The 12,640-nt window shown below is 36.0% G+C and overlaps 1 protein-coding gene across 3 annotated transcripts in view; it reads right to left on the reverse strand.

Annotated features, from left to right (window-relative positions):
- BMPR1A (bone morphogenetic protein receptor type 1A) overlaps positions 1–12,640 on the reverse strand; it is a 178,589-nt gene that overhangs the window by 126,327 nt on the left and 39,622 nt on the right. The window contains exon 1 of one of the 3 annotated variants that reach the window (XM_057505840.1): positions 5,328–6,236. The exons of the other annotated variants lie outside the window; for them this stretch is intronic. The gene's annotated coding sequence lies outside the window, so the exon portion shown is untranslated. Of the gene's footprint in view, positions 1–5,327; positions 6,237–12,640 lie in introns of those variants that run through there. 3 annotated transcript variants of the gene reach the window in all.

Here is a 12,640-nt window from a genome sequence, read left to right on the forward strand (position 1 = left end):
CAAAAACCGAAGGAACAAAACAGCAGCAGACTCACAGAACCCAAGAATGGACTAACAGTTACCAAAGGGAAAGGGACTGGGGAGGACGGGTGGGGAAGAGAGGGAGAAGGGGAATAAGGGGCATTATGATTAGCACATATAACATTGGGCGGGGAAGGCAGTATAGCACAGAGAAGACAAGTAGTGACTCTATAGCATCTTATTCTGCTGATAGACAGTGACTGTAATGAGGTATATGGTGGGGACTTGATAATGGGGGAATCTGGTAATACAATGTTGGTCATGTGATTGTATTTTAATGATACCGAAATAAAAATAAACCATAGTGGATATGCTTATTTCTCTTTAACATTTTTATTTTTTTAGGAAATTCTTCTGCCATTAAACATCACTCTCTTTTAAGGAATGTACCATATTTGCATTTGATACTATTTGGGGATGGATGAAATTCATCTTTAAATTTACAACTGCTCTTGAGAAAGGAAGTTTTCTTGTATCTATAAATATATGATCACTAAACACAGAGCTACAGTGTGCGAGACCCATTACTAAGCATTTTCACACTGGTATTTCATTAAAGAGTAAATTACCTAGTGAAGTAGATTTTATTATCTCATTTCACAGACTAAGTACTTAGAATAGTTCAGGAAGTTCTCGGTTTTTATTTCTCAGCAATAGAATCCAGCAGAAACTGTTGGTTAGGCTTGCTTTTTGACAGTTACCCTCAATCAAGAATAATAACAACCATCTTAAATCACAATAACAAAAATGTAAAGTAAAGCTACTGAACGACAATATCCGTTGAAAAATTTGCTGAACCTTAATTTCAACTCCTTAAATCCTTCAGTTTTGGTGACCTTCCAATCACTGAAATAGCCACAGTTAATTTAAGACAAGTAAAAATTGAAATCAGCTCTTCTCTTTGGTTAATACGTTTTTTCCAGGGCGTCTAAAAATGCCAGAAGTTTTACAAAAACCAAGCCTTCTTTATTAATTAAAGACAACTAAAAAAAGAGGATTAATTGCAGCCACAAAGAAGTTACGGAACACATATACTAGGCAAGACACTATGTCAGGCAAGGTAACACAATGAACCAAACAGAGCTTACTCACACAGAGCTTACAATTTCTAAGAATGGAAAGAAATCTTAAGGAAATGTTCATACAAATTATAATTTAACCACCATCACAAGGGCTGCAAAGGAAATTTAAAAGTTTAAGTAAAAAGACGTTACTGGGCAAAATCTCAATATAATTGGAGAAGTAAAAAGACAAGCTGTTAGGTGAAATTGTTTCTTTAAAATTATTATAGTCTGAAGGCTTACATTAAACCTTACAAATACATAACTATTTATATTTCACACTTCCTACTGTAAGTTTCTATAAGTCTTTGGTTTTCATGCTTTTAAAGCTATTCAATTCTCTACAAGACATGCACACATAAATAATAAACCTCAGTATTTTAAAAAATAAAACCCTTATCTGCATTTAAGTCCAAGATTCAATGAATATTTAAATAATTAAAGCCCATTATATATTTATAAAAATAAAAAACAGACAAAGCCAATAACATTCATCAAATAATGTGGAATGGTTAAAATGCTACTTTTATTAGCAACATGTCAAAAAAACTTCATTTTTGAAGTATGGAAATTGTGATAATGGGTCAATTACTTGATTTTTGAAAAAATATTAAAAACATAGGTTAGGAAGCTACAAAAGCAAGGCACTAAAATGAGTCATAGTCCTCTAGTAAAAAAATAAGCACCTATTAACAGAAACAGACATAAAAGTTTTTTAAATAGGCTTAAGAAAATGTATCAAAAATGTAACTCGTCTTATCAATTAATTTTTATGTCAAAATAATAGCAAAGGTACAAAGTGTTCAAATACAATGAAAGATTCAAAAGTCAAAAACATCTCATGAGACTTACCTCCACTTTCCAATTTCTCTGAGGCTTACCTACATGTAATTTTTAAATATAGAAATGCATTCACTTAATGATTTAAATTAACATCCTACAGTAGCATACTCTATTCTCACTAGTCACTTTCAAACATCTTCCCTATTTCATGCAGTCAGAGATTTTTTTTTAAAGTACAGGGAACCACATGTCGATCTTTTTGAAATGAGGTCCATACTTAAGAGACACGGGAAATTTAGAAGAAAAGACCACGATGGTGCCTAACAATATCATATGACTTGAAGAATGAAAAATTGACACAAATGTTAACAGACTCAGCTGCTCTTGCCCTTTCCAAAAAACACCTTTAAAAGAAAAAGTGAACTAAAATATGACTCATCACCTCATATTTATTAAGAATCGAATGTCTAAGATACCCTGTATGTGTAATAGGAGCTAAAGAGAGAAGACACTGACTAAAAACGTCCAGCACAGTGTAACTGGCTTTCACTCTATTTCAGAGGATAGTACCTACCTTACCAGGTTATTTTAAAGACCCACAATAATGTCACAGTACTTAGCATACTGTAGGTACACAAATGGTAGCTGGTATACCTATTTTAAATCAAATTAGAGACAGAGAACAAATACTTAGGAAGACAAGTGACATTACAAACTGCATCATGAGCCCTACAGGAGCACCAAAAAAGAAATAACCAAGGGACCAGATGAAAGTAAAGGCTTCATGCAGAGGCTTACATAATACTTGGGCTGAGCCTACCAAGAAGGCTTGGACTTACTAGACAAGCCGGGAGATGGAGGGGAATAGAGAAGCAAAGATAAGACTAAAGAATCAGGGCCACAACATAAAAGCCATATCCAACATCATTTGATTGAGCAAAAATATGTAAATAAAACTAGAACAAAATAATGAGCTAGAGAGACTAAAACTTGTATGAACAGGACAAAATAAAACATTAAGTCCCAATGCCCAACTACAAATTTTTATCAGGGATGGCTTTTCAAATTGATGAACATTAGTAGTACTTAAAATGACCTAGAAATGAGTTTTAAAAAAACAATTATTTTTACTGAACTGATAATGTTTAAGAGGTATAATCAGTTTACAAATAATGCTTAAGCTTACTAAAAACCTCAGACATATGAACACATGTCTATGGTATATAGGTATCCCCCAAGTGCTCAAAGTTTGAATTACACCACTTGCTCTTGTGAAAGACCTATATTACTACCTGTTTTCGCTAACTTCAAAGATTTTCACTTTTATGAAAAAAAGGTGAGAAGAGAAAATAGTGTTTAGTGTTTGCTTTACAGCAGCCATTATACAGGCAGCACGCACCGAAACAGCATGTGGCTCCACCAAGCTCCTTCCCCAGGAACCACACTCAGCACTTTGTCGGTGGGCTTATGAGCTTTATCATTATTTTGTACATCCATTAAGATGTGTCGTAAGGTATCAGAAATGCCTAAGAGGTTATTTTGTGGGTCTGGAAACTCTCAAAAAATGTTCCATATAAATTGGTAATAATTGCTTCTTTGCTTTATGCCATTACGGCTTATTATAGTTTTCATAGGAATGCTCTTTCAGATAGTCAAAAACCTGTACATTCAAATTTTAATAAACAATTTTTTAAAAACAACTCCTTAAAGATTAAAAAAAAGTTTATATTCCAACTAAAACTGAGCTGGGAAAGTTACATCATAAAACAAATTAATGTTCAGAATATGGCACTGGGATTTTTATGACGATTTTTATGTGAAAAATCTTTTTAAAGTATCCATTTATCTAAGAGCAGCAAGGAAATAGAACAAAAGAAATACAGTAACTGCTTTGGAACTTTTTACCACCACCTTTCGGAAACACACACAGAGTCCAATTCAAGCCATTCTACACCAAGAAAGTTTTTTTTACTCAAAATACAACTTAAAATACTCTCTAAATGTAACTCAAAATTGAGATAAATTTATGTTTAACTGTAATATTAAAATATAACTTGCAAGCCTCTCGAAGAAAGTTTTTTTTTGTACTATACAGAGAAATAATCTTTAAGCTTTTCTCGGAAGCTCAACTATACAAAAGTAAACCCTTTAAAGAAAAACTAAGTTGCAACTCTTACAAATATTTAAATTAAAATGATTTTCTTTTGGGGCCCTGTCAGGGAAAATTCTGTTTCTAGCTCCCTGAGTGGGGGGAGGGTCGAAGATACTGTGGCAAATGTGTATTCTAGCCTCACAAGTGCAGCTCCCAGCTCCAAACTTGAAGTGCAGTGGTAGGCTCTGGAACAAAGAATGTGTAACTTGATCTCTTCTCCTTCTTCCCTTCACAGCGACATTTAGAAAGTAATTTAACCTCTCAAAATGGCATCTTTGTGCTGCTTAGGGGAAAAACATCTATTCACTCTTACAGTTAAGGGAAAAAGTAAACCAAATCACTTTTTTAAAATGGTTTTTCCTTAATTATAGCGATATTTTTGTGTCAAACTTGGACAAGCCAATTATAAATGAAGACTTTAATTTTGCTCTTTGAATGTCTACAATGCAAGACTTTAAAATGCAGCTTAGGTTTTTAGAACAATTTGTCTTACTAATACAAGATGTACTTGGTATTTATTTTGCTTTTAGAACGAAGATAGCAATTAGCACCTAAGTTTTCAGAAGAGGAAATAATTAAGAGCTAATACAAATAATCTAAATAAATTTGAATCTTAAATCTTAGTGGATAAAGGTATCATCCAAGTTATGTACTTTCAATCTTCATATTATCTTTTCATTTCTCTTATAATAAAGGAGACAGCTAAATGTAAAAATATGGAAAACAATAAAAACCTGGGGAAAAAATGCTGACCAGGTAAGGATGTACTAAGTATTCTCGCCATTGACAAAAATGTTTAAGGTATTCTAGAATACCACCAAAATTTTATGTAATTCTTAAATATTTCAAAGCACTTCTACATTTATGATGTAATTTGATCCTCTCACAACCACCTTATGTCAGGTGGTCACAAATTTGCTTAGCAGTGACAGTCACAAAAAGGCTAGTGGAAGTCTCTTGACTCCAGCCAATAGCCCTAAACCATTATTCTATTTCAATACATACTAGTAAGCATTATTATCCCCATTTTACCAGAGAGGAAATAGGTTCAGAAATAAACAACTTGCCTAATGTCACAATGCTGATACACAGCAGGCCCTACTCCAACATCTTGCCAATTAACAACTACTGTAATCCTTATGTTTATCAAAATAAAGTTAACGGTTTAATGTTACATAAATAACTAAAAACGAATTGTGGTAGCAGAATAATGGTCCCTCAAAGACATCCACATGCTAATCCCTGGATCCTGTGAGTATATTACCTTGCATGGCAAAAGGGACTTCGCAAATGTAATTAAGAACACAAACCTTGAGGAGGGGAGATTATCCTGTTGGGCTCAATCAAATCATCTAAGTCCTTAAAAGCAGAAGCCCTTTCCCAGCTGTGGTTAGAGAGAAAGAGCTGACAAAGGGTCAGAGATGAGACCTTGTTGGCTTTGAAGATAAGGAGGAAGGATTACAGTGGCAATAGAAAAACTAATTTGCCAACTGTACTAATAAATGACTGCTAGAGACAGAATGTGTGTGTCCCTCCCAAATTCACGTTAAATCTTAACACCCAACAAGATGGTATTTGGAGGAAGAACCTTTGGGAGGTAATTAGGTCATGAGGGTGGAGCCCTCATGAATGGTACCGGAGCCCTTATAGAAGTAACTAAAGAGCTCCTTTGCTCCTTCTGCCTTGTTCGCATACAGAGGGAAAGATGGCTGTCTATGAACCAGGAAGCAGACTCTCACCACACACCGAATCTGTCAGCACTGTGATGTTGGACTTCTCAGATTCCAGACTGTGAGAGGTAAATGTCTGTTGTTTATAAGCCACCCAGTTCATGGTATTTTGTAATTATAGCCTGATTGGACTAAGACAATTGACTTTTTCTAAAATTAACTGAATACTGTCTTACAATACTAAAAATCAATCTGTCAGTGAGCAAATGTGTAATCAGAAATCCTTCCCCCTGAATAGATGAATAAAAACACAGGTACCCACCACTGTACAGCTGGATGTGATTTTGTTGTTAATGACATTCCAACCCAATGATAACCTCTTAACTCTTCTTCCCCCTCTCCTAACAAGTCAAATGCAAATACAAACTCTTGAAATCTCAAAATACAGATCCAATGTTCTTTTGCCTTGTCTGCACCAGCATGTGTGGGCAGATGCAAAAGTCAGGAGACTGATCAAAAGGAACAGAATAATTAGGGGAAAACTGCAATAATGGCCAAAAAAGAATGGCATCAACTAATCAGAGGTGACAGAAGAATTTTCAAAAAGCACCAGACATTGGGATATTGAACAGAGTATGGAGTACCCATATAGTTCAAAGAAAATTTGTCAAGGAACTGTGTTAGATACAGTAATAAATAACTTAGTACTTGACTTAGCTGCCATTATTATCCCATTTTACAGATAGGGGAACTAAGGACAGAACATAACATAACTTACCTAAGTCACACAGCTAATAAATAGCAAAGACATAGTTGTGCTGGTGCACTTTATTAGTAAATTACTTTGCAGAGCATAAGCCTTTCACTGACTCCTTTATGCAAAACAAAAGTAATAATTTCTGCCTCAAATAATTGGGTAAGATTAAAGAGTAACACATGTAAAGCACTTTGAAAAGTGCCTGGCATATACTTATTGTTCAATAAATGTAGTGACTAGTTAAGTGCTAGGTGCTATGATAATATTAATTTAAACCTCACAACAGCCCAGGAACTATATCTTTGTATCTGGTTATGGGAAAATTGCAGAGAGAGGTTAAGTAGAGCTGCACACCAGTAAGTGACAGAGAAAATTCAAATTTGGGATTTAACATATAAAGTCTAAGCATTTGACCACTGGCCTTCAACTACTGGTCAATGAATGTTTAGGCTTATGCATCCGCAAATGTAATTGTGAAACTTACATAACCCATCACACATTTTTGAGTTGACATCTAAAATCTTTCACAAGTCAGAGAAATTCAAAGAATACAATTTCTGGCATACAGTAAATACTAACATTTTAAATAAATCTGTGACATCACTCTTAAATGTGTTCAAAAGAACCCAAATACCATTGGGATCTGACACCTACCATTTTAAAGTGAAAATTTCACATTATTTTTTTCTCCTGGAACTCATCATTCCATGTGCTCTTCATGTAATAATTTTTATGCTTGAAAGTCTATTATTAATCACTCATACATGTCTGCAGTTTAAATGTGAATTTTTAAAAAATCCTTTGACCATAATAAATAAGCTTCTAGGCATTTACAAAATTATTCAGGATTCCCTTACTATTAGCATATACAACTGATTTAACTGACAAACATACTACAGATTTGATGAGTAATTAACATTAAAGGTAAAGTTTTACTGGAAATGTATCTGTTAATGAGATGGACAGAACTTTTTTTTCAATTAGTTCATTCATCTGTTTGAATAATTATTGCTAAAATTAGATGATTGAGCATATTCCTACTTTTCTGTTTTGGGTTTTGTTTTGTTTTTGTTTTTTAAAGAAAGCACTGAGGAATTTTGTTCACATGAACAGGTGAATGGAAATGGAAGGAATGTTGTCAGTAGACACAATTTTTTAAATTCCTTCTGAGATATTTGTTGAAAATCCCACAGTGATTTACCATCAAAAATATTTTCAATGATTAACAGCTACCAAATTGATTATTTTTGAATAGCGGAACTGAAAAACCCTTCAATTTTGCTGGAAGAAAAATGGAAACCATTAACAGATTTGTTCTCCAAAGATTAGAGCTACTTACTTTCTCAATACAAACACCAGTATTTGGAGTTACTATTTTAGGAGTCCCTGAGGTTTTGTTTAGTTTTTGAAGATATGATTCATATATCACAAAATTCACTCTGTTAAAGTATACAATTCAGTGGTTAACAGCATATTTTAAAACTTGTACGACCATCACCACTAATTCCAGAACATTTCAGCTCCCCAAAAAAGAACTTTGTAACCGTTAACAATCACACTCAAATACCTCCTCCACCTAGTCCTCTTAGTTCTCTATGAATTGCCTATTCTGGACATTTCATGTAAATGGAATCACACAATATGTGGTTCTGTATGACTGGCTTCTTTCACTTGGAATGACACTTTCAAAATTAATCCATCCTGTAGCATGAGTCAGCTTTTCTTTTCATGGGTGAATACTCCGTTTTATAGACAGACCACATTTTATCTATCAGTTGGGACATTTGGGTTGTTTCCACTTCTTGGCTATTATGAGCAATGCTGCCATGAACCTTCATGTACTAGTTTCATGTGCAACTGTTAATATATATTTTTAATTCTCTTGGGTATATACCTAGAAGTGGAACTGCTGCACTATAAGGTAACTCTAAGCCTAACATTTTGAGAAACTGCTAATCTCCTATCCAAAGCAGCTGCATCATTTTACATTCCCATAAGCAATATATAAGGGTTCCCATTTCTCCACATCTTTAGCAAAACCGTCTTTTTGATTATAGCCACTCTACTGTGTGTGAGGTAATATCACATTGTGGTTTTTATTTACATTCCTTTGATGACTAATGATACTGAGCACCTACCTATCTTTTCATCTATCTTACTCGTCACTTGTACATCTCCACTGGAGAAATGTCTATTCAACCTTTTCCCCCCCACATACCCCATTACAGTCACTGTCCATCAGCTTAGTAAGATGCTGTAGAATCACTACTTGTATTCTCTGTGTTGTACAGCCCTCCCCATACCCCACCACAAACATTATACATGCTAATCATAATGCCCCCTTTCTCCCCACCCCCCTTATTCCTCCCTTCCCACCCATCCTCCCCAGTCACTTTCCCTTTGATAACTGTTAGTCCATTCTTGGTTTCTGTGAGTCCTCTGCTATTTTGCTTGTTCAGTTTTTTCTTTGTTCTTATACTCCACAGATGAGTGAAATCATTTGATACTTGTCTTTCTCCACCTGGCTTATTTCACTGAGCATAATACCCTCTACCTCCATCCATGTTCTTGCAAATGGTAGGATTTGTTTTCTTCTTATGGCTGAATAATATTCCATTGTGTATATATATCACACCTTCCTTATCCATTCATCGACTGATGAACGCTTAGGTTGCTTTCCATTTCATGGCTCTTGTAAGCAGAGCTGCGATAAACATAGGGATGCATCTGTCTTTTTCAAACTGGGCTCCTGCATTGTTAGGGTAAATTCCTAGGACTGTAATTCCTGGGTCAAATGGTATTTCTATTTTGAGTTTTTTGAGGAACCTCCATACTGCTTTCCACAATGGTTGAACTAATTTACATTTCCACCAGCAGTATAGGAGGGTTCCCCTTTCTCCACAACCTCGTCAACATTTCTTGTTTGTCTTTTGGATGGTGGCGATCCTTACTGGTGTGAGGTGATATCTCATTGTGGTTTTAATTTGCATTTCTCTGATGACTAGCCATGTGGAGCATCTTTCCTTGTGTCTGTTGGCCATTTGAATTTCTTCTTTGGAGAAGTATCTGCTCAGCTCCTCTGACCATTTTTTTTTTTTTGTTCCCCCAGTGATGCTCCCCGCCTGGTGCCCCACCTCACCTATGCTCCTGCCTGGTCCTCCTGCCTGGTCCTCCCGCCTGGTCTCCCCGCCATTCCCCAGCAGTGGGATTCTCATCACAACCACAGGCCTAACCATCTAGTTTCAAAAGGGCAACCAGCTGGGCAGGAGCCCAGGCCCCAGAGCTCCCTTCAGACCACCCCTTCCACCCACAAGGGATTGGCTGCCCCAGGTAGGTGAGCCTGAGTGCATCCCCATAAAGGCCAAGAATGTGCCATCAGTCACACACCCTGTCGCCCATGAGCTCCACCTTGGAGAGCGTCCACTGGCCTATGCTGTCTCATAGCAGTACCACGGGGACACTTACAGTCACCGAGACAGTGCTCTGACCATTTTTTAATTGGATTTTTTGCTTTTTGTTTGTTGAGGTGTGTGAGCTCTTTATATATTTTGGATGTCAACCCTTTATCAGCTCTGTCGTTTATGAATATATTCTCCCATACTGTAGGTTACCTTTTTGTTCTATTGGTGGTGTCCTTTGCTGTACAGAAGCTTTGCAGCTTGATATAGTCCCACTTGTTCATTTTTGCTTTTGTTTCCTTTGCCCAGGGAGATATGTTCATGAAGAAGTTGCTCACGTTATGTCCGAGAGATTATTGCCTATGTTTTTTCTAAGAGTTTTATGGTTTCATAACTTAGATTCAGGTCTTTGATCCATTTCTAATTTACTTTTGTATATGGAGTTAGACAATGATCCACTTTCATTCTCTTACATGTAGTTGTCCAGTTTTGCCAACACCAGCTGTTGAAGACGCTGTCATTTCCCCATTGTATGTCCATGGCTACTTTATCATATATTAATTGACCATATATGTTTGGGTTAATGTCTGGACTCTCTATTCTGATCCAACGGTCTATGGGTCTGTTCTTGTGCCAGTACCAAATTGTGTTAATTACTGTGGCTTTGTAGTAGAGCTGGCAGTTGGGAAGCAAGATACCCCCTACTTTATTCTTTCTTCTCAGGATTGATTTGGTTATTCGGGGTCTTTTGTGGTTCCATATGAATTTTAAAACTACTTGTTCCAGTACATTGAATAATGCTGTTGGTATTTTCATAGGGATTGAATTGAATCTGTAGATTGCCTTAGGCAGGAAGGCCATTTTTACAATATTAATTCTTCCTAGCATGGGATGAGTTTCCATTTGCTAATGTCCTCTTTAATTTCTCTTAAGAGTGTCTTGTAGTTTTCAGGGTATAGGTCTTTCACTTCCTTGGTTAGGTTTATTCCTAGGTATTTTATTCTTTTTGATGCAATTGTGAATGGAATGGTTTTCCTGATTTCTCTTTCTGCTAGTTCATCATTAGTGTATATGAATGCAATAGATTTCTGTGTATTAATTTTGTATCCCGCAACTTTGCTGAATTCAGATATTAGTTGTACTAGTTTTGGAGTGGATCCTTTAGGGTTTTTATGCACAATATCATGTCATCTGCAAATAGTGACAATCTGACTTCTTCTTTACTAATCTGGATGCCTTGTATTTCTTTGTTTTGTCTGACTGCCATGGCGAGGACCTCCAGTACTATGTTGAATAACAGTGGGGAGAGTGGGCATCCCTGTCTTGTTCCTGATCTTAGAGGAAAAGCTTTCAGCTTCTTGCTGTTAAGTATGATGTTGACAGTGGGTTTGTCATATATGGCCTTTATTATGTTGAGGTACTTGCCCTCTATGCCCATTTTGTTGAGTTTTTATAATGAATGGATGTTGAATTTTGCGAAATGCTTTTTCAGCGTCTATGGAGATGATCATGTGGTTTTTGTCCTTCTTTTTGTTGTTGTGGTGGATGATCTTGATGGATTTTCAAATGTTGTACCTTCCTTGCATCCCTGAGATGAATCCCACTTGATCAAGGTGTATGATGCTCTTGATGTATTTTTGAATTCGGTTTGCTAATATTTTGTGGAGTGTCTTTGCATGTATGTTCATCAGGGATATTGGTCTATAATTTTCTTTTTTGGTGGGGTCTTTGCCTGGTTTTGGTATTAGAGTGATGCTGGCTTCATTGAATGAGTTTGGAAGTATTCCCTCCTCTTCTATTTTTTGGAAAACTTTAAAGAGAACGGGTATTGTCTTCTCTATATGTCTGATAAAATTCAGTGGTGAATCCATCTGGCCCGGGGGTTTTGTTTTTGGGTAGTTTTTTGATTACCGCTTCAATTTCGTTCCTTGTAATTGGTCTGTTTAAATTTTCTGTTTCATCCTTGGTCAGTCTTGGAAGGTTGTATTTTTCTAGGAAGCTGTCCATTTCTTCTAGGTTTCCAGCTTGTTAGCATATAGATTTTCACAGTATTCTCTAATAATGCTTTGTATTTCTGTGTGGTCTGCCATGATTTTTCCTTTCTCATTTCCAATTCTGTTGATCTGTGTAGATTCTCTTTTTCTCTTAATAAGTCTGGCTAGGGGCTTATCTATTTTGTTTGTTTTCTCAAAGAACCAGCTCTTGGTTTCATTGATTTTTTTATTGTTTTATTCTTCTCAATTTTATTTATTTCTTCTCTCATCTTTATTATGTCCTTCCTTCTGCTGACTTTAGGCCTCATTTGTTCTTCTTTTTCCAGTTTCAATAATTGTGCCTTTATTCGTTTGGGATTGTTCTCCTTCTTTAAATAGGCCTGGATTGCTATATACTTTCTTCTTAGAAGCGCCTTCACTGCATCCCACAGAAGTTGGGGCTTTTTGCTTTGTTGTCATTTGTCTCCATGTATTCCTTGATCTCTGTTTTAATTTGGTCGTTGATCCATTGATTATTTAGGAGCATGTTTTTAAGCCTCCATGTGTTTGTGGGCCTTTTTGCTTTCTTTTTACAATTTATTTCTAGTTTTATGTCTTTGTGGTCTGAGAAGTTTGTTGGTAGAATTTCAATCTTTTGGAATTTACGGAGGCTCTTTTTGTGGCCTAGTATGTGGTCTATTCTGGAAAATGTTCCATGTGTACTGGAGAAGAATGCGTATCCTGCTGCTTTTGGGTGTGGAGTTCTGTAGATGTCTGTTAGGTCCATCTGTTCTAATGTGTTGTTCAGTGCTCCTGTGTCCTTAC

The sequence above is a fragment of the Manis pentadactyla genome, chromosome 8, assembly GCF_030020395.1.
Source record: "Manis pentadactyla isolate mManPen7 chromosome 8, mManPen7.hap1, whole genome shotgun sequence".
Taxonomy (NCBI): domain Eukaryota; kingdom Metazoa; phylum Chordata; class Mammalia; order Pholidota; family Manidae; genus Manis; species Manis pentadactyla.